The 24,824-nt window shown below is 40.4% G+C and overlaps 2 long non-coding RNA genes across 3 annotated transcripts in view; one reads left to right on the forward strand and one right to left on the reverse strand.

Annotated features, from left to right (window-relative positions):
• Positions 1-826: 826 nt before the first annotated feature.
• LOC118546301 (uncharacterized) lies at positions 827-8,729 on the forward strand. Of its 2 annotated transcripts, XR_013440706.1 has the most exons (4): positions 827-883; positions 985-1,101; positions 5,724-5,898; positions 7,069-8,729. It is a non-coding gene; the product is annotated as an uncharacterized LOC118546301 (long non-coding RNA). The 2 variants fall into 2 exon arrangements; XR_013440705.1 differs by having other exon boundaries at positions 833-1,101; positions 7,069-8,727.
• The window catches only part of LOC118546302 (uncharacterized), a 72,957-nt gene continuing 55,973 nt past the window's right edge, over positions 7,841-24,824 (reverse strand). Inside the window, exon 3 of the long non-coding RNA XR_013440702.1 lies at positions 7,841-7,974. This is a non-coding gene — a long non-coding RNA (uncharacterized LOC118546302). The remainder of the gene's footprint in view (positions 7,975-24,824) is intronic.

Here is a 24,824-nt window from a genome sequence, read left to right on the forward strand (position 1 = left end):
TCAGAGCTTTTGCTGATGTATAAAATCTTCAACTCCGGAGGAAAAATCATCTGGGGCTGTTTTTCTTGTGGGTTTTTCTTACATTGAACATGAAGTAACAAACTGACAAAATCCATCCAAGTCTAGTAATAAATTATCTCTGACTTTTGGGCTGGAGTTGGATTTGACACAGATGACTAAATATAGCCTTGTTAGAGGTGAGTCATCATAAATTTGGCCAATGGGAAGCAGCAATGGAGACACTGTTAAGTCTGCAAGAATATCAGTTCTTCATGTCACAGTCAGTTGCTCTGGTCTGTGTTCCTCTGCCAACTTCCAGTGGCTAATAAGGTTTTGGCCCAGCAGTGGAAGCAATGGTGCCAATGACAAAGATAAACAAGGTTCTCTGCCAGGAGCAAAACCTGAACTCTCTCTGGTAATTGCAACCTGACATGTGCATGGCGCCAGGATCATGGGTCATCCCCACCATTGCCATTTGCTATCTGCCATGGCCCCAGGGACTTCTTACTATAGGATGGCTGCCATGGGTGCTCCATTATCATGAATATGCCAAGGCAGAATGGTCATGTTCTTCTTGTAACTTCTCAGGGCTAATGGAGTTGGAAATGAATGGATATTAGGAAGGACACTCACAGAGCTCAGCCTTTCTCCATAGTGGTCAATCAGGGATGAAGTCCATGCACCAAATAAAGAAAAGCTTTTGAGGTGGGGAGAAAATGTTGCTCGTCTTTAGTTGGAAATGTTCTGTATCATATAAAAATGCTTTTGATTGCTACTTACAACAAGCCAAATAATGATGGCTTATTATTTTATTGCAGGACGAGAAGTCCTTTGTGGATGGATTTTGTAGTTACAACTTCTCTGTGATACATCAGGGATACAGGTTATTTCCCTCATTTCTGTTCCTCACTCTTAGCATGTTGGCTTTTCCGTTTTTTGCTTGTTGCTTCGTGTGGTGCCAGTTACTTCTGCCCCTTCTACCAGGAAAGAAGAAACTTTTCCCACTACTTACTATGGGCCAGGATTGGGAAAATGAATGTCTGTCTAAGAGGAAGAGGATTGTTGTGAATGGTTTCTATCAGCCATGATTCATCTCCAAGGGTGAGGCCATTTTGTTATCGCAAACAACAATGGGGTTCCATTAGCAAGAAAGGAGGAGAACTATTGGGTAGACAACTAAGTGTCTGTCATAATCCCTTGCTATGTCAGGCTCCAAGTGTGGTGTGAGATGGAAATACAGTGGGCTCCACCACTCTGTGCATGTTCTCACAGCCTTCTTCACCTTCCCTCTCTCCTCTGAACTGACCTTTCCTTGCATGCACAGATAGATTTCTAGTAAATTCCTGCTCATCCTTAAGATCCTACTGAATCATCTTCATGAGACCTTCCTGGACCTATGTCCCAGTGTTAGGCATGTCCATCCTGGCTACCACAACAAACTCAACCCTGCCATATATCATGCTGAATTGTGGCTGTCTCTTATCTTTGTTTGCCACCAGATTGGCCTCCATGAGGAGTCCTATTTATATATGTCATATTCATATTCCCAAGATAGAGCACAGAGTGAATCAATGAGAACTCAAAAAAGAGTTTTGGTCCATGCTGTAATCCCTTAAGAAATGGTGTTTCTGGATAAGGCACACACAGAAAACCTCATTATTTGGGATTGTTAAGAGACTATACCTTTCAAGGAAGAAGGGCTCTGTCTCAAATTGAAGATGATCCTGTCTGTCTTTTCTACATTTGACTGCTGGCTTCTAGTATCAGCAGGCACTTCACTATCCCCTTACCTACTCCCCAGCTCCCCAAATGTATATGGTGGAGTGAGACTGCTCTTCCATGGTCCATCTCTGGGAAGGCAGTGTTTCACTGGGAAAAGAGCCTGAGATTTAGACATTTGAATCTTGGCTCGGCCATCATTATGTTCTACTAAAGAGCAACACATGTTTAGCCTGTTAACTAAACTCATTGATCTTCAGTTTGCTGACTGGTAGCATGTGATAATAATAGTTTCATAGGGCTGCTTTAAATATTAAATGACGTAACACATGTAAAGTGCTCACTATGTGGTAGATGTTTAAAAAAGTATTATTGTTGGGGCGCCTGGGTGGCTCAGTCGTTAAGCGTCTGCCTTCGGCTCAGGTCATGATCCCAGGGTCCTGGGATCGAGCCCCGCATCGGGCTCCCTGCTCTGCAGGAAGCCTGCTTCTCCCTCTCCCACTCCCCCTGCTTGTGTTCCTTCTCTCGCTGTGTCTCTCTCTGTCAAATAAATAAATAAAATCTTTAAAAAAAATAAAAATAAAAATAAAAAATAAAAAAGTATTATTGTTAAGGAATGCATCTTAGATTTTCAATGATACGCTTTTATTAGATCAAAATTCTCTTATTTGCAGATGATTTCACTGCCTTAGAGTCAGAGAGTTTTGTATCACACAATGAAGCTGGGAAATTTCTTAGCTCCATATCATGTACATAACTAAACCCAGCTCTATATTTAAAAAACCTGGCATAATTATATCCCTACTTTCAAGCAAAGGTCACAGAATATCCCCATAGAAACCATTGTGTGTTTTACATACCAATCTTGATGTAAGTACAAAGACTTACTTATAGTAAGGTCATATGTATTCTAATGTATGTAAAAGAATTTATAATTATAAATTATGTATAAATATATAATTCTTTGAGATATAATTTACATACCATAAAATTTACCCTTTATACAATTCAGGGGATTTTCATATATTCTGAGTTTTATAATCATTATCATGATCTAACTCCAGAATATTTTCATCACCCTAAAAAGAAACTCTCAACCCCATTAGCTCTCACTCCTCATATTCTCTTTCCCCACCCCCGTGCCCCAGTCCTTGGAAACCACTAATCCTCCTGTTTATACGGATCTGCCTATCCTGGACATTTCATATAAATGGATTCGTACAAATGTGGCCTTTTGTGTCTTGCTTCTTTCACTTAGCATAATCATTTAAAGCTTCATCCATATTGTAGCATGTTTCAGTACTTCTTTCCTTTTTATGGCTGAATAATACTCCATTATATAGATAAGCCACATTTTGTTTACCAATTCATCATCAGATAAATATTTGAGTTTCCACTTTTTGGTGATTATGAAAATGCTACTTCATGAATATTTGTGTACAGGTTTTTGTATGGACATATGCTTTCATTTCTTTTGGGTATATACCTATGTGTGGAATTACTTGATCATGTGCTAACTCTATGTTTAAACTTTTGAGGAACTTCTAGGCTGTTTTCAAAGTGGCTGCTACAACTTACATTTTTACCAGCAATGTCTAAGGGCTCCAATTTCTCCACATCTGCACCAATACTTTGTTATTGCCTTTTTTTTAGTCATCATTCTCATGAGGTTTTGACTTGCATTTCCCTAATGACTAATAATATTGAGCATCTTTTCATATGCTTCTTATCCATTTGAATATCTTTTTTTTAGAAATGTGTAGTCAAATCTTTTGCCCTTTTTTAAATTGGGTCATTTATCTTTTTATTGTTGAGTTGAAATTATTCTTTATATATTCTAGGTATTAAACTTTTATTTGATATATGATTTGCAAATATTTTCTCCCACTCTGTGGCCTGTCTCTTCACTTTCTTCATTGTGTCCTTTGAGGTACAAAAGTTTTTAATTTTGATGAAGGCCAATTTGTCTATTTTTTTCTTTTGTTGCTCGTGTTTTTGGAGCCATACCTAAGAAACCATTGCCTAATCCAAGATCACAAAATTTACACCTAGGTTTTTTTCTAAGACTTTTATGCTTTAGCTGTTACATTTAGGTCTTTAATTTTTAGGTAATTTTTCCAAATGTCATGAAGTAAGGGTGCGATTTCATTCTTTTGTATATAAATATATAGTTGTCCCAGGACCGTTCATTGAAAAGACTATTCTTTCTCCAATGAGTTGTCTTAGCACCTTTGTCAAAAATCAATTGACCATAAGTGTAAGAACATAAGGGCTGATTCCTGGACTCTCAATTCTATTCTGTTGATCAGTCAGGGAAACAGAACCAGTAGGAGATGTATAGAAAGATATATATACATATAGATATGTCTATCTATGTATGTATAAATATATACATACAGAGATGTATATATGTAAACTCCCATACATACATACATACATACAAAGAGAGAGATTGATCTATTACAAAGAATCGGCTTATGTGATTGTGGCGAGTCTGAAATGCATATGGCAGGCTGTCAGGAAGGGCAGGCACAAGCTGAAGCTGCGGTCCACAGGCAGAATCTCTTCTTCAGGGAAGCCTCAGTTCTGCTCTTAAGGCCTTCCAAATGATTGAATCAGGCCCACTCAGATTATCTAAGATAATCTTCTTTTCCTAAAGTAAACTGATTATAGACTTTAGTCACATTTACAAAATACCTTCACAGCAACAGCTAGATTAGAGTTTGATTGAATAGCAGGGATTGGGGCCTGACCCACGAAACTGACCATCACAATCTATGTCTCTCTGACAGCAGCACCACACCTGATCAGTGTAGCTTTGTGATATATTTTAAAATAGGGAGGTGTGAGTCTTCTAACTTCGTTCTTTTCTTTTCTTTTTTTTTCAAGATTACTTTGGCTATCCTGGATCCTTTGCATTTCCGTGTGAACTAAGGTTCGGCTTGTCAATTCCTGCATCCACATTCATTTTTATATATTAAGATAAACTGACAAATCAGCAACTTTGAAATCTACCCCATGCAACCCATGGTGCTCTGCTTTGTCTCTCAGCATCATTTCATGGATTTACTATCTTCTGCCAGCAACAGTACATTCTCCCTGCCAGTGTGAAAGACTGAGATGCAGAGGCATCATGGGAATAGATGAATAAATAGGACACCCAGTGAGCAATTTCAATTCTCAAATACCATAATGTAAAAAGTACTCTCTCCTGACTGCAACAGAGAAAAAGTAGCATGTTCCACATTTGTTACTTGACGGGGTTACTGGTGACAAAACAAATGTTTTCACCTTCTTCTGGAGGGGCACACTCAATGCACTTTCAAAATCAATTTATTCAGTTACCCATAAGCCTCTCTTGAGACTTTACAAAGGCCACAGCCCAGTGAAGTGACTTGTGGCTGAAGGGATAAAAAGCACAGTTTCTGCCCTTGGAAGTTTGGGTGACTATCAGAACAAACATAACCAGCCAAAATGAAGAAACCAGGAGCCAATCTGTCTTCTCCTTTTGCCAATGGCACATTTTTTACCCAAGTATCAAATGTGCATTCCCCGTCCCTGCTGACTGGGCCATTTTCTGGTTAACCTACATGGTTGACTTTTTCCAAGGCACACCAGGCTGGGGGGCAGTGATTGTGAGTCTCCTGCTCCTTCGACACTAGGGTAAGTGAAAGTTCCGGTGGTCTTTGCCACCTGCCCCCTGTCCCCTCCTCTGAGCCGAGCTGTTTGATTTTCTGGGAAGGGTCCTCTGCATCAGCCAACCTGAAGTGATTTGAGACAATGTGTTTTGTTAAGAACCAGTTAATAGCCTCTTGCCTAGAAAAATACCTAATTAGCAATTGCCCTTTGTGAGGCTTACTCTGAGGGTTCCTCACCTTTGCTCATCACTGGCTTTGAGAATTCTTAAGGGATGGAGCTAAAAGCTCTTTGGAGATTGAAGAAATAGGGCTGCATTTTATAAAGAAGCTTTTTCTCTTCTTTTCTTTTTCTTATTCAATAATCAGGTCCCTGAGAAAGAGGACACCGAGGCGAGGATTGAGAAGCAAAGTGTCCCCTACTGCTCAAATCTGCACCCACAGTTGATGTGGGGCCTGGGAAAGAAGGCCGTCCTTGAATTTTCATTGAAGGCATTATGTATTATGTGGTGAACATCACAGTCCTTTACGCCACACTGAATAGGTGAGTAGAATCAGCTTTTTAAAGGCCCCTTGAAGATGTATCATTTGTAGAACACACCAAAATCTGTTTAGCAATATTCATCAAGATTATGCATTTAAGTGGAAAAGGACAGTTTGTTTTTCAAAATAAAGGTGGTCTGGGTGTTCCTGTTGATTATTCTTGAGATTCCCACACCAATGAGGCAGAACCCGGTGCCCCCGACCACCCCACCCCAGGCCAGTTTAAAATCAGCATGAATGCTGTGTAATCTAACCAACAGGATTGATCCAGGTCAGGTATTAAGGGCTAAAATGGATTAAACAAAAGACATTCCGAATCCTTGTAACAAGAAGGAAAAACTTCAAAGGTGGGATTTGTTCCTGTTATGACAAAGAAAGTGGATTTACAAACTGCCTTGAGGCATACCCCTCTGTGACTTTCAATTTGCTCTCCACAGTGGGGGGAGGCTTTCCCCCTTCTCTTCCCACCCCCCCCCCCCCCCCCCCCGGCCCCAGCTCCTGGAGTCCTCCCCAGGGTAAGAACTTCTGGTTAAGAGGATCAGATTGAGAATGCTTTTTCCTGTTTGTTTTTAAAGACCAGGCACCCAGCATCTCCCTGATCAAATGACACTCCTGTCCAGGCACCTCCCAGGTCCCCATCACTCAAACGTGTAACAGTGACAATGAGCAGATAAATTAGGCAGTGCCATTTAGATCCCTTCAATAGCGCAGACTGAACTCTCCGTTGTGGTGCTTGCATTTGGCGTGAAAATCCCGAAGAGAGAAATGCAAACAAGAAACAGGGTCTCCTAAAGGGTTAAAGATAACTCTACTCTGTGAGAGGAATTAACCTACCTCACCACATAGACTTACAGTCCTGGATCAGGACTAGCCACATTAGGTTTTATTTTCAGTACCCTGATGCAATGTTACAATAAATTTTATTGTAATAGTACATATGTAAACATAATTTATCTTCTAGGAGTTCAAAGCATTGTGTAGTTTTTGGTAAGATATGTACATATATACATTCACTTACATATGTATCTATATTCTATGCATTTATCAATTACTGTACTTAAATCACCTTAAAATACGTAAGTTCTCTGGGATAAAAATGGAAAATGGAAATAGTATGTAAATGTTGCATCAAAGTTTCTCAACTTAAGTGCTGCACAAATCCCTTTAAAAGGAAATAAGAAACTCCCACCGAGCAGTGAGCCTGGCGGTCCTGCGGATCTGTCTCTCGCTTCAACAGTATTTGGACGGCACGGACCCAGGGACGCCCCTCCAACCAGCCAACGACCACCCTCCAACCTCTTTTCTAGTCGCAACCTTGGGAGCCATCTTCTTGGCCACCCGCGGCCTCTGGGACCAGCCAATAATAGCCAATTTCGAGCTTAGCTCCTTATCACCAATCAACAGTGAGCTCCCAGATTCGTCAGAATGATTCCACCCGCGGGGAGGACGCCGTCAACCGCCCGGGCAACATGCATCTGCGGGCCCCCTACACCTACCTCTCTCTGGGCTTCTATTTCGACCGTGACGATGTGGCTCTGGAAGGTGTGGGCCACTTCTTCCTCGAGCCGGCTGAGGAGAAGCACGAGGGCGCCGAGTGTCTCTTGAAGATGCAAAACCAGCGCGGCTGCCGCGCCCTCTTCCAGGATGGGCAGAAGCCGTCCCAAGATGAGGGGGACAAAGCCCCAGATGCCATGGAAGCTGCCGAGGTCCTGGAGATGAACCTGGCCCTTCTGGAGCTGCATGCCCCAGGTTCTGCCCGCGCAGACCCCCATCTCTGTGACTTCCTGGAAAACCACTTCCTGGGTGAGAAGGTGAAACTCATCAAGAAGATGGGGACCACCTGACTCAGCTCCGCAGGCTGGCCGGCCCCCAGGCTGGGCTGGGCGAGGATCTCTTCGAGACGCTCACTCTCAAGCACGGCTAGGAGCCTCTGGAGACCAGCAGGCTTTGAGGGGGCCCCTCTGACATCCCCCTGGTGCCGGAACTTGTGCCTCAGCCTCTCCCTGCAGCCACGAGGCAGCTTTGTAACCACTCTGGAGCCCTCTCCCAAGCCGTGGGCCAAATGGAAACAATAAAGCTTTTTGCAGCAAAAAAAAAAAAAAAAAAGAAAGAGAGAGAGAGAGAAAGAAAGAAAGAAAGAAAAAGAAACTCCTAACGATGCCCAGATGTTGATTTCAATTATGTTTATACTAATGTTACTTAAACATATATGAACATAAAACTAGTTACGAACTCCTTGTGTTGCAGTTCTTACTCAATAATAAAACTAAAGTATGTGCACTAATTACAAATGGCACAAACAGTAAAATTCTAATTAACAACATTAATGTAACATACAATGTTTTCTTGAAATTGAATTACCATTTACAGCATGATCTTGGTGCTGCCGGCCCCTCCCGTGTTCTGTTGAGTTTGGCATACCAGTACAGCTCTTGGAACTCCTGGAAAGCTTTTTTCAAACCAAATACAACGACATCATTTGATCCTTATTTTTGCATTACTTCTTTGAATAATTGTTATCATCATGATCTTTTCAACTGTAATATATATTCTGTTTCATTTTTCTGATGCAACTATAAAAACCTAATATGTGATTTATGTATTGAATTTGCCTGTATTCTTTACTCATTAGCCTGAAACAGCGAATGTACTTCTGGGTTCCAATGATGCACAGACTTTGGTGCTGAAATTCCATGACAGGATTCTATTACATGTCATCTGGATGATCCGGAATATGATTATATGACATTTTTCAAAGATAGTTTTCTGTATAAAGTCAACAACTTTCGATAGAGAATGCAATGTCCTCTGAGAATATGTCCTTGGCCCTCGATTTAAGGATTCTAAATAAATCTCGCAGGCTAAACAGTGTCTTTGTCCCCAGAACTCATTCTCTTGCTACAGGACTGGGCATCTAAATTAAAGAACAAAAATATTCTTCTTTTATTATGAAGCTATAGTGCAGGTCCCAATTAAATAACTTGTCTTCATTACCTAGTGAATAAGTATTTCCCCACATTATAAATATAAAACCAGGTGCTTCTCCTTAAGGACCTTACAATCTACTTGAGACAAGACACAAACGTAAGAAAATTTTAATATTTGAATATATTCAAAATTTGCTTATGAGTCATTGACATTTCTTAGTCAACACACAATGTTTAAATTAGGCTTTGGAAACATTTGTCATTTACATTTGAATACTTAATAAAACTTCAAATCATGTGATACTATGTGCAGTGAAAAATGCAGCATCTGGAAGATGCCATCAGTGGTTTGAAATGAGAAACCTGATAGCATTTGGACTTCAACTTTCTGAAAAACATGTCATTGGAATGACCTTGAAAGTTGTGACCAAAATATTCAAACAAAGCCATGAGAAATCTCCACAATTGAACTGGGTATTATTTTATATCTGAACAAATTTGTGTGGTCATAAGAGATAAAATGTATATGGAAAGAATGGACACTTCTGGTAAGTTTAAAGATCTTTAGAATTAGGGAGAAAAGGGGCGCCTGGGTGGCTCAGTCAGTTAAGCGTTCAACTCTTGATTACAGCTCAGGTCATGATCTTGGTCTGCTTAAGATTCTCTCTCCCTCTCCCTTTCCCCTTGCCCCTCCTCTCTCTTTCCCTCTTAAAAAAAAAAAAAAAAAGAGTTAGGGAGAAAAGAAATTTACATACAGTTAAGAGCCCCAAATATGTCAAATATAATCTAGTGATTTCCCCAGCAGGGCGTATGTTCAGACCCTGCAATTACAGAAGAATTAGATAATACATAACTGGAACCCAGAGCAATGGCCTATCTGGGACTTCCCATTTGGAAGAGTTTAAATGTAGTGACTATAAAGCAGAAGTGGCACATTCTATCGGGATTGCTGATGAGACTCCAGGCTTGGTCTGACCTGGAACTGCTGGTTGTTATGCAATCTTAATCCTTAACATGGCTTGAGCTAACTCAAGTCTTTCAACTCTGGGAAGACAGCATGAAATGTAGAAGTGTTAAGAGGCTCAAACTTGTAGTTTCAATATATTTGAGTGGAAAGGTATCTGCATATTTGGTATATATTACTACTTGTAATACTTTAGAGAATCTGTACTACTTGAGTAACTGATGAGCCTTGTAATTCCAGTACGAAAATGTGTAAGTCGGTAACTGATTTAGACTTGTGATTTTAAGTTGAAATCTAAGTTTTTCAATATCACTGGACTGTCTAAGAGAGCTTAACAATCATCATATATGAATTTCACTTACTGGATTTATAATTTGAGTACTTGGGAAGTTTGCTTAATCAAACAATTAAAGGACCTTAAAAGGAAATCAAGGGGGCAACTGGGTGGCTCAGTCGGTTGAGCGTCTGCCTTTGGCTCAGGTCATAATCTCAGGGTCCTGGGATTGAGCCCCACGTCAGGCTCCCTGCTCAATGGGGAATCTGCTTCTCCCTCTGGCCCTCCCCTTCTCGTGCTCTCTGTCTCTCTCACTCTCTCTCTCTCAAATAAATAAGTAAAATCTTAAAAAATAAATAAATAAAAGGAAATCAAGTACATAAATTAATAAATATAATTGAAAGTATTCTAAGATATTTAATTTATTAAACAAATTTATTCAAAGGCCAAGTTAAAAACTGGTTATTTAAATTTGCCAGGCTAATAAATAGAATAATAAAAATTGTAAGCCAAACCTAAAAGCTTATGGCAGAGTTGGGTTTTTGAATTGGTAATTTTAGCACATCAAATATTATTGTTTTATTTTTTTATTTTTTTTAAAGATTTTATTTATTTTTTGACAGAGAGAGAGACCGTGAGAGAGGGAACACAAGCAGGGGGAGTGGGAGCCGGAGAAGCAGGCCTCCTGCAGAGCAGGGAGCCCGACGCGGGGCTGGATCCCAGGACCCTGGGATCATGACCTGAGCTGAAGGCAGACGCTTAACGACTGAGCCACCCAGGCGCCCCAAATATTATTGTTTTAAAACCAAAGTTATCTTCTGAATAGTATCTTCTGCACTTAAAAAAAGAAATCCACACTTAATTTATTAAGTAAAAATACTTCTTTTATGGTATCATTCAAATGAAAATACATGGACAGTTGTTATCTTAATCATCTTTTTAATTACAGTATTAACTATGTTATGTTTCATTTTTCTGATGCAATTGTAAACTAACGATGTTCGGGGTCTTTTTGGAAATGCGAAGACCCTGCCTGTTACCTCCCCTACCATCACCACTATCACCCCTACTATGGTCTCACTGGGGTCATGGGGAAGGGCAGTGTTTGTCTTGCCAAACCTTAGATGATGTAACTCACCTCAGGATAAGTGCTATATCATGGAGTGGGCAATGTGAAGTCTGCTCCTTTCTAAGTTGTTCACTACTCCCTCCCAATTCACCCCTCCTCCCATTTCCATTACAATCCATGTCTCACTTTAAGCAATAGAGACAGTGCTCTTGTGGAGCTCCCTCACATGCTGAAGAATCTATTTGGGTGATAGCTATTGCTGTGGACTGAACTATGCCCCCTCCCTTCGAAATTCTTATTTTGAAGCCCTAACTCTTAATGTGAGGATGTTGGGAGATGGAGCCTCAGGGAGGTGATAAGGGTTAGATGAGGTCATGAGGGTGGGGGCTCTCATGATGAGATTTGCGTCCGTATAAGAAGAGACACTGCAAAGAAACTCTCTCTCTTTCTCCTCTCCCCGTCTCTCTTCCACGTGAGGCATGGGAGTAGGCAGCTGTCTATGAGCTAGGAAGAGAGCCCTCAGTGGGGAACTCCATCATCTGGCACCTTGACCTTGGACTTCTCAGCCTCCAGAACAGTGAGAGGTAAATTCCTGTTGTTTAAGCCACTCAATCCATGGCATTTTGTTATAGCAGCCTGAGAAGACTAAGACAGTTATACCCAAGGAATAATGCTTCTGATTAATCAAGATAGAGAAGTAAGATATCAATTGCATCCAAGATTAGTCTTTCTAATTAGCAATTTCAATAACAACTAAAGGACTCAGAGATAAGGAAGACACTACATGCTTTTTTCTACAATGTCCCATTTAATGGTTCATTTCTAAGCCTATTCCAGGATTGAAGGTCATCTAAACAGACAGTTTAATAATAATAAAGAGGGGATCTTTTGCAGATTAAACTGAAGAGAAATCTCATAGTTGCTGAGGGAACTGTGTGGTAAATAGTAATGATGGCCCCAACTTTTTTATTCCTCTCTGTATCCATGCCCTTTGTCATGTGTCTTTGCCCTCCATCATAAGCAGGATAGACTTACATTAATGCAGCACTGGGCTTAGCCATTTGGCTTGCTTTGGTTAATGCCATTTTAGAAGATAGGATGCAAGCAGAGACTCGACATGGGCTTGTGTATTGGGTTGGCTTTCCTTTGCACTTCTGCCAACGCCATAGGAAAGTGCCGAAGCTGGACAAGGGCTGAGTCACCCCAGTCATACCAGCCCAAGTCAACCTACAGCCAGCATAATGGCACACATGGGAGCAAGCCCAACCAAGTTCAGCAGAGCTACCCAGCTGACTTCCAGATGGCCATAATGCATGACCTAGAAATGCAAAGTGACACAGACTGCAAACAAGGAAAACATGCTCTACCCCGTCATTCCCACTAATAAAGGCAACGGATGATTTTTCTTTGCACACCCTGATTGAAAACCTTTCAGAAAGTTGAAGCTGGTAGAAGTTTAAACAATTATGAAGATATCTGGGCTCTGACTTGCAGAAGTGGCTTTATGATGTGTTTATCAAATCAAACAATGAAGACCTTCAAATTTTCAAATTTTCCAGGTTATCGAAGGTACCCCTCCCATGAGGATATTCCTGTGTTCGTTCTGCCTAAAATCATTTTCTACATGAAGTAATTACCAGTCTGTCAGAAACACAGCCATATTATCACCTTGTACCTTGGCAAACAAGTGTGTCCTCAGATCATCATTATAGGATCTGTGAGATGTCAGTAAAGATGTGTCTTTCAGGGGCTGGAGGAGGGATGTATCCCAACAATGTTGTTACATCCAGAGGTGGTTCTTTCTTATCTAAATTGGACCTAACCGAACCCAGAAGCACAATGCCTGATGAACATTCTCCCGCTCCCTGGATAAGAGAGAAGAAAGTCTAATAGATCTCTCACATATCTAATTCCTGTGACTTGGATCCCAGTAATGAAATGAGAAAGAAGTTCCCTGAATCATTTTTAATCTGTGCCTTTTCTCCAAGGAAAGGTCCCCGAGGAGTTCATGTCATGTCACTAACTAATTAGATCTCCATTGCTTAGCAAGAATTCTACACCAAAGACAGAGTAATTCTATTAGAAAATGAAACCATAATATCGTACAGTTCTAAGGCTACTAACTTTGTATTTAATTATCCAGGTAATGTAATTATGCAATCAGTTCTAATCTGAGATCAAGAGGAAAAGTTCTTGGTTTTTATTTTTTTTTTTGGTGAGGTTTTCGTGAAAGGGCCATGTAATTAATACGACACACTTAATTACTGAAATGTAAAGATATCTTTGCAAGAATATATCCCCATCCAAGCATGTACACTATATTAGCTGCTTAGATCTTTGCCATTACTAATGCATTTGTGGCTTCTTATCTTATAATGACCTATGGTAATAATTAGCCCCATGACAGAACAAAGACCTTAGCACTGTATTGCAAAGCTCAGTTCTTCATATTATTCCCTAGAACAACAGAGAAACAATAAGGATTCAGAAAAGAATTTAGATTTCCTTAAGTGTTTGAACAAAATGTTTCAAATATCTATCCAAATGATGAAAATTTACCTGAGGCACATATTTTCAAATATGTGCCTTACTATAAGGAGAAAAGAAAAAAAAAAAAAAACATACATAATGGATAAATTAAATGGGTTTATATGAGCCACCAAAATAAGATTCTTCCCTTATAGTTTATAATCCCTTATAAATATAGACTTCAAAAAGTTCCTTAAACAGTAGACTTGATTCTTAGGGCTAATGTCTGCTCTGCTTTACCATGATAGTTATTTAAATTTCAGTTTTTTTCAGGTATGCCTGTATTACCTAAACAAGGTTCTCTATGTGCTTTATTTCACTTGATTGTTTTCTTTAAGATTGTTGGTGTTTGCTCTCTGGCCCCCTGAGAAAGAGAGAGCATAGTAGCTTAAATAGGTGGCACAGACAAGAACGTATGTGCCAGTATGTTCACCTTCTGGTAAGTCTTCCTTTTCCTGTCTTGAACTGTGAAACTTCCCAAAATCCTTCATCATCAGTTTGAAAATCAAGTGAGCCTACTAAAAATTTCCCTTGAAGTCAGAAACTCCTCTTCTGTGTTGTTTCTCCTTACTTGTTTATCCCTTTGGCCAGTAGCTCTGCAGATGATTTTATTTCCCAGCATGGGTAGAAGCTTGATGTGTGGTTGTTATTATTTAACGTTGTTTGAAATCTTGCTCCTGGAGGGTGAACATTCAAGATAAGTGAGCTGGGAATGTAGAGGGAATGTGTGTCATTTGCTGATGGGAGAGCACACGGATTCAGTGACTGAGATGGGACCAGAATGCATTTTCTTTATAGTCAGGAGAGGAATTTGCTGGCAGAGTGGTTGAGAATGAATTTGTTTTCTATTGCTGTGAGACAATTTACCACACATTAAGTGGTTTAAAACAACACAAATTTATTAGCTCCTAATTTCTGTAGGTCAGGATCTACTGGGCTAAAATCAGTGTCAGCTGAGGCTATCTTTCTCACCTGGCCCGAGGTCCTCTTATTCACAGAATCCATTTCCTTGTGGTTGTAGGACTGAGGTCTCCATTTTCCTGCTAGCTGTTGGCTGGGGACCACTCTCAGCTCCTACTGGCTGCCTGCAGTTTGTGCCTGGGACCCCCACTGACAGTTCCCAACTGAGATGGTTTTCTTTCCTCCGGGGCCAGCAAGAGCCCATCTCTCTGCTTTCCCCTTCTGGGACCAGCCAGAGAAAACTCTCTGACTCATATAATTGGATAAGACCCATTTGGGTGATCTCCTTATCTTAGGGTCAATTGATGTGGAACCTTATTTACATCTGCAAAATCCCTTCAGAGTAATACCTATATTAGTGTTAAATTGAATACCTGGGAGAAGGAGTGTACACACCAATGGCTGAAAGATGGGGATCATCTTAGAATTCTGCCCACTGAAGGGGACCTGTCAGAACCTCAATCTATTCTTTGAAATTGCTGTGGCACCTAAAACTTTCTCATGACAGAATCATTCCTTTGTATCTCTAAGAGTATCTTGTACAGTAAAACCAATGACTACGTCTATTATATTCTGTAATACCACTGTTGAGCACCTGCCATTTGCCAGACACTGTATATTATCTTACTTAATTTCAGCAACTCTATGAGACAAGTGTCATTATCCCCACTTTATAGATGGGGAAGCTGAGTGGGTGGGGAGATGGGGTCACAGGTATTAAGGAGGGCATGTGATACGATGAGCATTGGATGTTATATGCAACTGATGAATTACTGAACTCTACATCTGAAACTAATGATGTACTATATGTTGGCTAATTGAATTTAAATTAAAAAAATAAAGATATATTTCCACATAAAAAGCAAACAAACAAAAAGAAATGGGGAAGCTGAGGGTCAATGAGATAAACTTGCACAGAGTCACACAACTATTTATGGTTGGGACTGGTGTACAAATTCAAGGCTGCCTGACACAAAGTGATAGTTTTTCTCATCATACTACTCTATCTCTCTGTATCACTCAGAGTTCTGACAGAAAACAAATATCACACTCAAACAGGTATCATGGAAAGGGCCTTAATTAAAGGATTCTTTATGGAAGTGTGGGCAAGATTAAGGGAAGTGACAAGAGGAGGAAGCACCTGGGGACTAGAAGAAGCAGGAAGCCATGATCATGTGTGGGCCTGAAGGGACAAGGAGAGGGAACAGAGATAACAGAACCTAGAGAAAGCTCTAGCCAGGGACGAACCCAGGCGTTGGCAAAACCTAGCCCTCGATAAAGAAATTCCCTTTCTCTTCTACCTCCAACCTTCTGCTATTAGTTTCCATTGGCCAAACCCACCTGGAAGATAGAGGGCAAGAGAGCCCAGGTGATGTAATCCACTGGATCAGCATCCCAGAGCAGTGAGCAGGGCTTTGTGGGATGAATCTAGAGAGGGAAATGGAGAATAACCAGAATAATCCCCAAAATGCAAGTACCCCTACATGGGCAACACATGGCAAGATTCTTGAGGCCAAAGTTTCTGTCTTATATTTTTTATCTTAATATAATTTATAGAGATAAATACTTGGTTAATACTTAATTTATCGGCAGTTAACATCTTGACAAGTGTATCAGTTTGCTGGGGCTGCCATAAGAAGACACAACAGACTGGATGGTCTACACAGCAGAAAATAATTTCTTACAGTTCTGGAGGCCAGAAGTCCAAGACCAAGGTTTTGGCAGGTATGGTTTCCTTTGAGGCCTCTCTCCTAGGCTTGCAGATGGCCACTGTCTCAATGCGGCCTCACAAGTCTCTTTTGGTGTGTGCACCCCGCCCCCTCCGTGTCTCTTTGTGTGTCCAAATCTCTTCTCGTAAGGACACCAGTCAGATTGGAATAGGGCCCACCATAAGGACTTCAGTTTAACTTAATCACCTCTTCAAAGGCTCTATCTCCGAATCTAACTGCATTCTGAAGTGCTAGGGGATAGGGCTTCAACATATGAATTTTTGAGGGACACAATTCAGCCCATAACAGCAATGTTGGTTTACGAGAATAATTTCTAACTAGCTAAAAGGAAATGTTAAAGGCAAGTAGGAATTGGAGGGGAGAGAGAGGAAGGAAATGTTCAGTTTTTTGCCCAACAGGATACTTCTGGAATATGCACTGTTCTAGTAGACTCTCCCTGCCTATGGGCAATCTTTAGGTACCAGGGGGATAGGGATGAGGGAGACCCCCTGGAGAAGGACGCTAACAGGGAAAGGATGCTCATTTTATAATTTTGCAAGAACGCCTTCAGACATAGGTGAATTCAGAAATCATTAAATTTAAATGGTTTCAAACCCACTTGTGATAATGCAACATAGAATGAAGTGTCCTAGCAGTGGCTCTCAGCCCTGGCTATGCATCAGGCTCTACTAGGGAACTTCAAAGATAAACATAAAGACTTGGGCTCTATCCCTGGAGATTCTGATAGAGTAAGTCTAGAGTGGGGTCTTGAATGTTTTTAAAGTTCCAGAGATGATTCTAGTGTCTAGCCAGAGTTGAGAAACCCTGGCAAGTCTTTACATAGTGGGGTTGTCTGTATGTGCAACTTAACACAGGTGAATTCAACTCTAAGAACTCAGCAAGAAATAACAATTTTTTAAAAGTCTTGGTAGTTTGGAGGCAACTGGGTGGCTCAGTTGGTTAAGCATCTGACTTTTGGTCTCACTCAGGTCTCGATCTCAGGGTCGTTAGTTCAGGCCCCACATTGGCCTCCATGTTGGGTGTGGAGCCTACTTTAAGAAAAAAAAAAAGAAATGAGTAAAGAGTATGGGTAGTTTCTTTTGTTCTGCCGCACAATGTGCATAAGCCCTGGAGCATGTGTGACCAGGAGACTGAAGCCAGGAATCCATTTCCTTTTGATTGCCATCTGCTTCTCAGAGTGTGTGCACGCTGCCAGTCCAAGTGCGAGAAGCTAGTGTTTAAAATATGTATTTTTGTACCTCATAGCTCTAACATCACACCAACAGCTTCATCTGGTGCTCAACCAAGGAAATTATAGTTCATGTTCCAGTTCTAGGGGAGAGACCGGCTGGGCTGAGCTTATTCAGATATCAGTGTGTGAGGATCCAACATGGCCCCTCTCAAGTGATTTTTTTAAGGATAGATTTTTGAGTGTGTGCGATTTTCTCCTTAAATGCCGAGTTTAGTGCCTAATCCCTATGTAAGATATAATTCTACCATGTTAATTTCACATACCCTGCAAAAAAGGGCATCACTAAATTGATTTAAAAGGAGTATTCTAAACCATTTTATTCCTTCAACATTACATTAGTATTTAGTAAGTGCCTACCACATTGAGGAACTACATGAACAAAACACAAATTCCCTGCCCCAATAGAGGTTACAGCCTAGTTGTGAAGAAAGAGATGATAAGCAAATAATGAGTAGAATATATTGAATATGAGGTGGTGATAAGTGCCATGGTTTAGGAAGGGAAACAAACCATGAAAAGCAGACTGAGGAGTGGTCAGGAGAGAGAAGGAAAATGAGAAGAGTGTGACGTTCTGGTAGCCAAGTATAAAAATGTTTTAGGGAGGGGGCGTGTGGGTGGTGCACTGGGTTAAGTGACCGACTCTTGGTCATGATCTCAGGTTGGTGGGATGGAGCCCTGCATCAAGCTCCACACTCAGCACAGAGTCTGCTTGAGTTTCTCTCGCTTCTTCTCCCTCTTCCCACCCCCCCGCCCACTGTGCATGTGCTTGCACGCACACTCTCTCTCTAAAATAAATAAATAAAAATAAATCTTAAAAAAATGTTTTAGGGAGGAAAGAAAGACCAACTAGATCAGATGATCTTGCTAGCTGAATATCATGAGTACCAGGGATTGTCACTGGATTTGGCAATGTGAAGGGCATGGTGACATTGACAAAGGCAATTCTGAACGGGCAGCAGGGATGACTTAAGTGGGTTCAAGGAAAATGAGGGGAGCTGGAGACACTGAGTACAGACAACTCTGTAGGGGAAATTTGTTTTTAAAATATTCTGTTTAAGTTCAAAGCTGGGGCAAACACCATAGATGAAATAATATGTGAGGCAAGAAGGTAGGTCAGTCCACCACTTCTAAAGGGATTGGCTAATTCAGGCCCCGGGCAGTCTGACTTTGTGTCCCTTCTTCCTGTCTGGTGCCTTCCCTAATAATACTTACCCCTTCAGGATGGAGTGATCTGTGCCTTCAAATTCTGCTTGGTAGCTGTCACTAGCGGAAGTACAAATCGATTTATTGCCCCCTATTTGCCAGCAGGGAGGGTAGGCTTTCCCAAGGAACCTTCCCTATGGCTCCTCAAATGCAGTGCCATCTGCAGCTGCCCACCGGGCCTCTAGGTAATACTTGGTCCGCTAAAGCAAGTCTTAAGTGTTTCTAAAAAAAGGAAAACCAAAATGAACCCAAATATGGAGAGAGGAACAACCTCTAAAGTGTCTTGCCTGAGCAACAGGGAGGAGGAAGCAGGCCTCATCTGTCCTCCTCACAGAGACCATAATGCTTTCGGGCCTCAAAGAATGCCGCAATCCATGCAATTCACTGCTACAGCATTAAGCCTGAATGGCATTTGGTGGCAGATAAAGTCTCTCTGTGTCACACAGCAGAGAGCTGTGTGGCCAGATCTTGTTTAGAATTACATTTAAAACCTGGAAATCAAATGATAATGTCCAGATAACTTCTGTGGTAAACCCTAAACCAGTTATGCTTCAGGTTAAGCCTCTGCATTTCTAAACAACATGCCTTTATTCTCTCCAGGCCAATACTCGGACCTTCCTGCCAGCAATATCAAATGGCAAGAGGCTGAATGTACCCTCTGTGTGAGCTTAAAGGAAAAACAGCCAAAGAAGGCAATGCCTCTCTGCTGAGAAAATCTCCATCTTTGATACGTCTCCTCCATACACATATCAAATTGGCTCATTCCCTCTTGGCTTCTTGAGTTATTTCCTAATCTCTAAAATTTTAAAAACAAACTAACTAAACAAACCTAAAAACGTCCCATCATTCCATAAAAGTAGAATTCTTCGTTTTCTAAATTCCTTTTCTTTATCCCTCTCACTTGAACAGATCTCCCCTGGTCCTCGAATGGCGTCCTCGCACACTATCTTATTTATCAAGATCTCAGAGTTTGAATGCATGAGGAAAATTGACAGACCCTCTAGGTGTCTGAGGCAAGAAAATAATCCAATCCTGGCAACAAAAGATAAAAAAGGGACAAAATCTGTTTATGTGATTTAATCCTCATTTTATCACCAGGGTCTACCAGGAATGCAGTTTTAAGCAAGCTTGGAGGATATGCCCATGCTGTTGGTGGGGCCTGTGCTAATGTATGTCCCTTATGAACAAACCCTATTACCTCAGGAAAGAGTTCTGGCCTTCCCTTTTACCTCCCAATAAAGAAATCTATTTTGTTGGGTGCATGTGCTCATGGTCACATCAGGCATGAGAAGAAGACTTGAAGCATCTACACTGGTTTCCTCTGGGGTGTGGGAGCAGCTTCTATCTAAGCTCAGAGCTTATAAATGAGTTGCTTAGATTTTCTGTTGCACATGCTCCCCCAACACAATATCTGATGCAGAAAGAAGTATATGCTCGGATACTGAGCGTGTTTCAGTCCATTGGGGCAGGGACATACAATCTCTGGAAGGACACTAGTCATCATTTTATTACTTTAGAAGTAAGAGAAGGATTTTTCTTCCCTTTGGGCAAAAAAATGTCGCAGTAGATTCTCTTGCTAAAAGAGTCATTTAAATATTACTGGTCACGTCACATTGTAGTTGTTTGGAAGTAATTATATCCATATCACAGACAGTAAATAGTAGATGTGCATTCACTAACATTTTATTCATGTTCTGTTTTAATATGGCAAACTTAGAAGTAATTTAATCTCCCAGTAAATTGAAGTGGTGGGGGGTTCTTCACACAGAAGACTGCAAGTTATTAATTCCGGGCAGTCTTCATCTTGTACAATTAGTCACTGTTTGCAGCTGGAAATGTTTTATTAATTTTCCATAGCAGTTGATTTTCCACAGTTTTCTCAGTTTAAATTAAGCAGTAAGAGCTGCTGTTTCTTCTTAAATAAATTTTCTTTCCACAAAAATACATGCCTCTTGCTATGTCAATTTTCCCATTTGATTAAAGTGCCAGCAGGCAATTAATAACTTAATGCATTTTAAAGTACTTTTGGAAAAAGTAATTTGAATAGCCAAACTTGTGTATTTGAATTGATCGTTGCAGAAGATTTAATAGACATTTGAAAATCCTAGAACCTTGGAAAGGACAAATGTGGCCCAGCAACCACGTCTGGGGGACTGTGAGGTGGTCTTCATAAAAAGCCCATAGCTGGCACTCACACGGGGGGTGGGAGGGTGAGAGGGGTATAGGTGACTACCACTTTCCAGGAGGTTGATGAAAGAAAGGCAACCTCAAAATGGTCTTCATGGGAATATACAGAAGACTCCAGATTGTGATGTATGGTCTGAATGGGAAGCCATTTAGGAAGCAATGAGACAACATGGATGAACATGGAAGACATGATGGTAAGAGAAAGAAACCAGGCACAAAAGGACAAATATTGTGTGATTCCACTTACATAAGGTATGTATTGTAGTCAAATCTCCATCTTTGAGAAAATCTCCAGAGGGAATGGGGAGTCAGTGTTTGATGGATATAAGAGTTTCTGTTAGGGGAGATGAAAAAGTTCTGAAGATAGATAGTGGTGATGGTTGCACAACATGAGACTCTACTTAATGCCATTGAATTATATACCCATAAAGGGTTAGAGGGGTCAATTTTTATGTATTTATTGTTTACCACAATGAAAAAAAAATAGCAATGTGGCCTTTCCCTATGTTCAAGGTGTAGAAGCAAGGATGTGGTAGGTCCTCAGATACAAAATTCCGTTTCCAAATAAAATAAAATAAAATAAAATTCCCCATTTCCTTGGGTATTTGAGTAGGAGCCATGACCAACTGTGCTGGTAACACAGGAGCCAAAATTCTATATATCACCTCTGGGAAGTGGGGTCAAGGGATGGCCAAATAGACTTCCGGCTGCTGATATGGGTGACATGGTGATGGCCACAGTCAAAAAAGGCAAACCAGAGCTTGGAAAGAAGGTTCAGCCAATAGTGGTAATTCAGTTGTCAATTGAATTAAAAAGTAATTCAATTCAAAATTCATCCTGGAGAAAGATGGTGTGTTCCTTTATTTAGACCATTACTCAGGTACCACAGTCAACAATAGGAAACAAAAAAGGTGAGATGAAAGTTTCTGCCATCAAAGAGCCAGTTACAAAGTTGTGTGTAGACTTGTGGCCCACGATTGTGTCCAATGCTGGCAACATTGCATGATTCTCCAGTGTATTTGTTAAATAACAAAAACAAACCCACCCCATTAAAAATTATTATACCTCCCAAAAAGTAATGAGGACATTCAGAGCTAATTGGTTTCTCTTTTTAAAGAAAACATGCATTAAAAAAAGGAAAACATGCCATAGTTATCTATAATGAGAGTTAGGGGCATGTGTTTGACAATGAGGTCTCTAACTGACCTCTGTTTAACTGATGGGGGTTAGCAGACACTATTCTGCTGCATCTGTAGATATACTGACCAAGGCTCAGGAAAAGCTGAAAGCTCAGCTCCTATAGCTACGTGTGTGCCTTCTGCTCCCACTGGTTTGTTGTACTCCTCCTGAGAATCAGTTAGGATTGTTCCCACACCTGTTCACACCAGGTTATTTTTAATTATGCAACTTAATTAAACATTATGTAAGCTGATGAAATATGAGCTCACAAAGAGGACAGTTGTTGTTTCTATGAAAACCAAGTTGAACGCCTTAGCAAAACCCGATAAAGGTGAATCTTAAAAAAATATTGCAGATGTACTAGGTGTGAACGAAGTAAGGTTTATAAAAATGGAAAAGGATTCGGAACATAGGTTGCTTTACAGATGCCTTTAATATTTCCATTTCACTTGAAAGAAACCCAAACTAGAACCCATGGATGAGGCCCCCTGGGTGTGTTCTAGGCCTACATTACTAGAAACCAGCAGACTCAGAGGCAACAGTAAGGCCTTGGCTCCCAACCAACTGCATCGGATAAAATAACGTTCACTGAACTTTCAAGCATCCAGAGTAGGAACCAATAGTCATTGTTAGGACAAAGCCAACAGATTGGTAGTAGCTGCTTAGGTGCTGTGTCAAAAAATATTCTGAAGTCACCTCTGGACTCAGGAAGCAAGAGTATAAAGAATTAACAATGTTTTCCAGGGGCGTGAAAGGGAAACAGAAAGAAAAAAGTGCCTCATGTTTACCATGACTGATCTAGAAAAAGAGAGATGAGCATAAATTAAAAACCAGACCTTCTAACTGCTAGTGATTTTTGTAACTCTTTGCCAAAACCAAGCCCAAGTGTACTTTTATTCTCATAAAATGGCATGTGTCCTCCAAAGCACTCTTCTTGTTTCAACCCTAGAACCACCTACTCATGATCCGAATGAAATACCTTTGCCTTCCAGAGGAGTAAATGAGGTGCCATGATCTTGCTGACCTACCCCAGGACTCTCCACTGCAGAATAATATCCTATTCGCTAATCTTCTTCCTAAAGAAATACCAACAACATTGACAATTGTGTTGGATTTCTTTTGAAAAGCCCATTCTTAGGGGCTAGCTAACTTATACTTCAATCATCCACCTGCTTAAAGAAAACGTAAACTTCTTTTTAAGAATGTTTTGAAGAATGACACCTTGTGTCTGAGAGATGGTGTTGGATTGTTTTCCTAACAGCGAGCTGGCATGTTCCTGACAGTCCTAATGTAGATACGGAGTCACGTGTGTGGTTTTAGGAGAGAAAGGAATGGTGATTCATGTTGTGAATATCAGTTTTTCACACATCGAAAAGTGTGATGTGCACCAGCTGAGGGCTTCAGTTCACTTAGTGCAAGAAGAAATGGCAGCTGAGTTGCATTGATTAAAAACAAAAAAAAGTATTGAAATAATAGGATTAATCCTAGCACCAGCTATTGCTAAGAACCAGAAGGTCAGTTTGATGTTTGCCATTTTTATTATTAAGCATCAGGACATTAGAATGGGTTCCTCTTTTGAAGAACTACTGATAGGAAGAGGGAGAATTTAAAACTGGCAAATCATTTACCCCTTCAGAAAACATCTTTTATTTAGCCTTTTTTTTTAAAATTTCTTTAGTCACCAAATTCAGTTGTATTTTTTGTTGTTCTTGTTCTTGTTCTTGTTGTTGTCATTGTTTCATAGATTTTGTGCAAAAGGGGGCTATTAGATATACCTCGGTATATCAACAAGTTTCTGAGTTCTAGGTCTCTGAGAAAATCTGTCCCAGCTTTCCCCAGCTAAAAAAAAAAAAAAAGAAAGAAAAAAAGAAAAAAAAATTGTATCACTTGATAACAGAAACCTAATGAGCATGGCCAAAAACAAAACCTTCCCAAATAAACAAAAAAACCAAACAAGATAAATAAGATAGAGGTGTTTTTCTTTCTCACATGAAAAAAGTCAAAGGAAGGCAATCCAGGGCTAGCATAGCAGCTCCATGGTTATTAAGGACTAGGCACTCTCTAGCTTGATGCTCTGCCATCATTCATGTGCCATCTCATGTTTCAGCATGGCTGCTCAGGTTCCAGTCATCATGTCCACATTCCAAGCAGAAGGAAGAATCAAAGAAGAGCATACCTCCTCCCTTTGAGGACACTTCTCCCAAATTACACATAACATTTCTTTTTACATGTCATTGGCCATATTTCAATCATTTGCCACATCCAGCTACAAGAAAGATTGAGGAGCATATTCTTTTGACTAGATGGCAATGTGTATAACTAAAAACTAGAATTTTCTGTTACCTGCGTGGCTCAGTTGGTTAAGTGTCCAACTCTTCATTTCAGCTCAGGTCAGAGTACCTAATGAGATTGAGCCCTGTGTTGAGCTATGTGTTGGGTGTAGAACCTACTTAAGATTCTCTCCCTCTCCCTTTGTCCCTTCCCCCTCCCTCTCTAAAAAAAAAAAAAGAATTTTGTTACTAAATAAGATAGAACAACTACTAAAAAAAGTGAAAAAAGAAATATAACTGATATTTTGAGAAATGAGAAAATGGAATATAAAATGTTCAATTAAAATAAAAGACAGAAAAAGAGTGAAACACAGAAATAATAACAACTAATAGAAACAAAGGGC

This window comes from Halichoerus grypus, chromosome 8, assembly GCF_964656455.1.
Source record: "Halichoerus grypus chromosome 8, mHalGry1.hap1.1, whole genome shotgun sequence".
Taxonomy (NCBI): domain Eukaryota; kingdom Metazoa; phylum Chordata; class Mammalia; order Carnivora; family Phocidae; genus Halichoerus; species Halichoerus grypus.